The 6,116-nt window shown below is 37.8% G+C and overlaps 1 pseudogene; it reads left to right on the plus strand.

Annotated features, from left to right (window-relative positions):
* Positions 1-3,192: 3,192 nt before the first annotated feature.
* On the plus strand, positions 3,193-4,375 carry LOC118715757 (annotated as a pseudogene).
* Positions 4,376-6,116: the final 1,741 nt, after the last annotated feature.

Raw genomic sequence — 6,116 nt, forward strand, 5'->3', positions numbered from 1 at the left:
TAAGAAATGCACACTTTGGCTATAGTTCTTGAATAAGAATCACAAAGAAACCCCCATGGTGGGCAGATGTTAGTCAGCTCTAATGGAGGATGAAGGGCCAGGAAAATCCCCTGTGGGAAGTAATATCAAGAATTCATACAGGTTTCCTGGACAAGATGACAGATGAGGTTCTCTTCTTGCAACATACCCTATGGATCCATTCCCAGCATTCAACCTTCAACTGGGTGAGGTGGAAAAGAATAAAAAGCCTATACCAACTTTCTTTCAAGAAGTAGAGATGAATCAGGAGGACCTAAATTACCAAAAGCATCTTTAGGATGAGTCCCACAAGATCCCATTTTTTTAAGATATGGACCAATTTATCTTTCTAAAGAAAACCCATTAAAACTTATGTAAGTGTTAGAAAGATAGCCAGTGTCTAAAGCAGAAATGAAAACTGTATCTCGTGCATGTTAAGGAAGAGCTGGGCCAGGATGTAGATGGCCTGGCGGACACTATGTCATCCTGGCACTAGGTCTCAGGGAGATGACATCTGGTGAAGCAGGAAAACACTGAATCCTGAATCTCTGAACCATTCTAGCTGGACATACTTCCTGCCTTGATGATACACTGATCCAGAATATTCCTTGGTTCTCATGGGCTTTGGCCACATGCTGCACTTAGATCATTGAAGCCTTGAGGATCCTCTTCTAAAATATCAAAGTTTATATCATCTGTGGTTAATTTTGGCCTTCCACATGAATTTACTATAATCAAGAGCAATAAGCTGGCTTCTCAGAGGACAAGTTCTTCCATTAGTTCTCCTAGAACTTTGGCTTGATTTTTGGTTTGTTTGGTTTTGTATGTGTGTTTTGTTTTGGTAACCAGCTCTTCATGGCCTGGCTCCTGTTTTTATCTGCTTTGAAATTAGTCTCAAAGTATTCTTCTTCCTCTGCAGGGAAATTTCCTGGGAGATTTCTTATTCTTGTCTTGACACAGCTCAATCTTTAAGTATATGCTAAAGTTTGGAACCTCACTTAATCTTTGCATTTTCTGATTCCAACAATGCATTTTTGTTTGTTTGTTTGTTTGTTTATTTGGATAATTGTGCTGTCTAACCTGTTAGTAATTGTTTTTTCTCTTCTCCAGCTACTTACATATTTGGTTACTTTCTTCTTAAAGGGTTTATAAGGAAAAATATTTAGTTTGATGGCATCAATCAGTTTCCTCAAAGCTCATACTGACTAGTCATTGAGGAGGTATACAATTTTATTAAAAGTTGACCTTCAATCTATATCATTCTTGAACTACAAAATGGAAAGTACACATACAACACTTCTGCTTCATTCTGAGGTATGATGATTATCTAAAATTAAAGCTTGTGTACAATTTGTTAAGTTACAAGCAGAACTAGCCACTTTTTCCATTGAATGCTATATTCACTTGAAATAAAAATTAATAAACTGTACAGACTTAGGTATTTAGTTGACAATTTTTTGGAAATAAAAAGGCAAGCCTGTCATTTCAAGGGGGAAAAAAACTGACAGCATATATTTTTCCAATTCAGGGTGTCAAGTGAATATTGGAATTTGGGAAAAATTGTATCTATCACCATGAGCTTGACAGCTTCCCAATACTTAAAACCTTTTCTGATTAAATCAATGATCTTATTAATAGACATGATATTTTTACATTTAATAATGAAATATGTCAACATTTGGAAGGCATGAATAACTCAGCAAACCAAAAATTTTCAAGTGACCTAATATGATATTACAAAGTCATGCATAGGTAAAAGATCTAAATAAAGTGCAAGATAGACCAATGAATTTTAATGTAACAGAGTGTGACAATTTCATTGATATGATGTCAGGTTCTACATTGCAACTATCCTTTAATAAACAATTGTCAAGTTTTAGTATAGTAACAAAGAATGCCCACAAGTATCTCAAAAGGCTATTAACATATTTCTCCCTTTTCTAATACACATTTGTATAAAACAGAATTTTCTTCATATATCTGAATTATAGCATTATACTGCAACATATTGAATGCAATAGATGTAAGAATCCAGCTATCTTCTATTAAGTTAGATCTTATAAAAATTTACCAATCTATAAAATAATGTTAGTCTTCTCACTAATTTGTAGAGGGGAGTTGGAGAAATTTGGCAATTTTCATTAATATTTATTACTTATTTTAAGGATAGAAGTTTATAATAAGTAAATAATTGTATTATTATAACAAATACAATAATGAATAAATATTATTCTTAAAATTTCTCCATTTTAATTTCTGATACAGCAAATATCAATAGATATAACTTATATAAACAATAGCCATTGGGGGTCCTCAATTATTTTTAAGACTATAAAAGGGCCCTGACACCAAAACTGAGAACTGTTGCTTTAGAATTTTCAGCCATTTTTTAAAATTTTAATTGTAATTATCACTCTATCCTTCATTGTCTTATGAAAGTCATTTTGTGCTTTCCTGAAGATGGGCATGTTCATCCATACCTTTCTTTGATGTTGTCATTAGTTGTTTCTCATTCTTCTGGTACAATTTGAGATTGAATGGCTTCTGATCATCTGTTAGTCACTAAGCATCCTTGTAATGCTCATCCTGGACATTTAAATTTCTCTTTCCTACATTTTTTACTGACGAGTCTATCTTAACCTCAAGAATGAACCTTTAAAGCTTTCTTATTATTTGTCCCCAGGCCCAGCATTTCTGATACTTTGGTCTCAAGACTGACCTCCTTCAAAAAGGGCTCCATTGCTTCATAATCTTTCTTAATATACCCGAACTTAAAAATTTTACTTTTTAAAAATCTAAGGCAGAGTAAGTTATGCCAAGCTCTTTCTCCCAACATTTAAAAGTTGACTTTACCTACAAGAAAGCCTTTGTCACCATCTCCCAGGTAGCAGGTGCATCACCAAGAGCTGGACCAGGACTCACACCTCCAAGCGGGGCCCTCAGCCCACACAGCATCTCCAGGAGCTATCACCAGGCCCTCTGTGGCACCAGTGGTTACCAGAACAACCTCAACTTGTCAGGGCCCTACTGGCCCCAAGAGACTACAGGAGGGCTACAGAATGCTCCACTCAGAATGTAAGCAAACATGCGCAGTGAGGCCTGTCTGACTGACCTTCAGCAGGGCCAGGACCACCAAGTTTTCTCAGGTAGGCATTGTTGAGGGTCTTGGCCTGGGCCGTGCAACTAGATCTAAATTTGAAATATGGCAACTCTGAAAGGTATTCCCAGGTGACTGAGGTCAATCAAAACCATCCTGAAAATTAGCAAGTTTATGGAAATGGCAGCAGCAGCAACAAAATATGCCTGAGCTGAAAGGGAGCTGCAACCAGCTCAAGTGTATGGAACAGGATCTTTGGCTTTGTATGAACAGGCTTAGGATAATGTGCCTGCAAACAAGAAGAAACACCACCTTATTGGTGTGTCCTCAGATAGAGCACTTTCCAGTGCTATCCATTTCTTGGTTGCTAAACAGATAAAAAGTGAGCCCAGAGGTATGGCTCAGTGATTGAGCATCAATCCATGAACCAAGAGGTCACTGGTTCAGTTCCTAGTCAGGGCACTTGCCCTGGTTGAGGGCTCTATCCCCAGTAGGGACATGTGGGAGGCAACCAATAGATGTTTCTTTCATTGATGTTTCTATCTCCCTTCCTCTCTCTTAAAAAACAAAATCAATAAAATAAAATAAGAAAATAAAGGTGAGGTGGCTATGCTCACAGCAGCTGGGAAAGTTAAGATGGTTGGAATCAGTGATAAAATTAGAGGTATATTTCATAAGACTCATTCTGACCAGTTTCTGGTAAACTTCAAAGAAGTGGGGGGGAAAAAACCCTACTTTTGGAAATGTGTCAGTCATTGCCCTGGAATTATGAAATATGATCTTGATGAAGGTCCTATTGTCTTTAATCAATTCGGGTCTGTCATCTCCTACACCAGAGAAAAGCCCATCTTTTCTCTTAATACCATTGCAAGTGCTGAGTGCATGAGTACCTATGACAACATTGATGCTGACATGCTGGAGAATTACCAGGAATACATCTGGCCAATATCATCTACTATTCTCTGAAGGAATACACCCCTACTGAGCAAAATGCCAGGATGATGGCCATGGACAATGCGAGCAAGAATGCTTCTGAGGTGATCGACAAATTGACTTTGACCTTCAACCGCATAGGCCAAGCTGCCAGCACAAAGGAGTTGATTGAAATCATCTCCAGTGCTGCAGCTCTGGATTAATGAAAATCAAGTCTCATCCTCAGACAAGAGGTAAAAGAGGAAAACTCAGCCAGCTGGTTTTGTTTTTACCTTGCTGCTGTGCTGGTCAGAAGAAATTATTGGCCCATTGTTTAAATTACTGAAGACAGCGAGGTATTTATAAATTATCTTACGATAAACAATTTGCACTAAGAATAAAAAAAAAAAAGATAAGCCAGTGCCTGGCAACAAGAACAGACCAGCAGTGGGAAGGAGGGAGGGAAGGGCAGAAAATGACAGAAGAGAGTTTTCCCACATTTTCTACATCATGGCACACAGATAAGTCCTTGTCACTGGGGGAAATGGTAACCTTTTCATGGCTGAGGGGACTCACTCCTCCTGGAAGATGGGAGGGCTGAGGGTCCACCTCTTCCCACACGTTACCCCTCCTGGGATTGCTGAGCAACAGGAAGCTCTGCTGTAAAGGGCTCATGTCATGAACCAACATTCCTACACCTTTCTCATGGTCCTGGAGGCATGATCCTGCCTGCAAAAGTGCCAGAGATTTTGGTCAGTATGAGAATGTCCATATGTGTATGTGTGCGTTGGAAATAAAAATGGCCTTACAATAATTTTCTTTAGCTACCAAAACCGGTTTGGCTCAGTGGATAGAGCATCTGCCTGTGGACTGAGAGGTCCCAAGTTCGATTCCAGTCAAGAGCATGTACCTTGGTTGTGGGCACATCCCCAGTAGGGGGTGTGCAGGAGGCAGCTGATCGATGCTTCTCTCTCATCGATGTTTCTAACTCTCTATCCCTCTCTCTCCCTTCATCTCTGTAAAAAAAAAAAATCAATAAAATATTTTTAAAAGAATTTTCTTTAGCTATCAACAGTGAAAGATGTTTAGCTACTTTATTAGTAATTTAGAAAACTTGCAGTCTAATTGCATTTAGCCTTCTCCTAATCGTTGTGCTCGCTATCATGTAAGTTACTTCTACTAGTACATGTTACCCCACAATACATTTTATTGCTATTTTAAATAGCAAATAATCTTTTCAAGAACACGTGTGTGTGTGTGTGTGTGTGTGTGTGTGTGTGTAGGTGTAGGTGTGTGTGTGTAGATATGTGTATTATATACGTTATTTCTGGGGACAAACTCCATTATTCTGTAAGTAATGTATCTTTTTCTTCAGGCTAATTTTACAAAATCCCTTTATTGCAGCTCTTCAGAAGTTGACCATGTTTGCCTATGATTTACTTTGAATTTATCCAGCTTGAGGTTCATTGAAATTCTTGGAGCTATGGGCTGTTATATTTTATCATTTTGGGGAAATTCAAGGTCATTATCTCTTCAAATATTTCTTTCACTCCATTATCACTCTCTTTCTAAGATTTCTACAATAGTTATAGTAGATCACTTAATATTCTCCCGAAGGTCTCAGATGTTATTATTGGTTTCCTATTCATATTTTCCCTTTGTTTTCAACTTGCATAATCTCTATTAACCTGTCACCATGTTCACTGATCCTTTCCTGCCTTTCAGTCTATCTACTCAACTATTAAAATCAATTTTGATAGATATTCTCAGTTCTAGCATTTCTATTTGATTCTTTTAACATTTTCCTTTTATTTTTTTGGCTAAGATTCTTCACTTGTTTACACTTTTCCACTAGATTCTCTACCAGATTTATAATAGCTATTTATAAGTTCCTGACTGCCAATTCCAACCTCTGTGTCATAGGTGGGTCAATTCCTTGGATTGTTTTTCCTCCAGCTTACAGGTCATATTTTCCTACTTTGTCTCTTGGTTTATTTTTATTACTGTATGCAAAGGAACAGTAGAGGCTGAAGTCAATCATACTTACCCTTGAAAAGAGCATTCCCAGTCCTCCATCAGGCTGCTAGTG

Source organism: Pipistrellus kuhlii, unplaced genomic scaffold, assembly GCF_014108245.1.
Source record: "Pipistrellus kuhlii isolate mPipKuh1 unplaced genomic scaffold, mPipKuh1.p scaffold_m20_p_11, whole genome shotgun sequence".
Lineage (NCBI taxonomy): Eukaryota > Metazoa > Chordata > Mammalia > Chiroptera > Vespertilionidae > Pipistrellus > Pipistrellus kuhlii.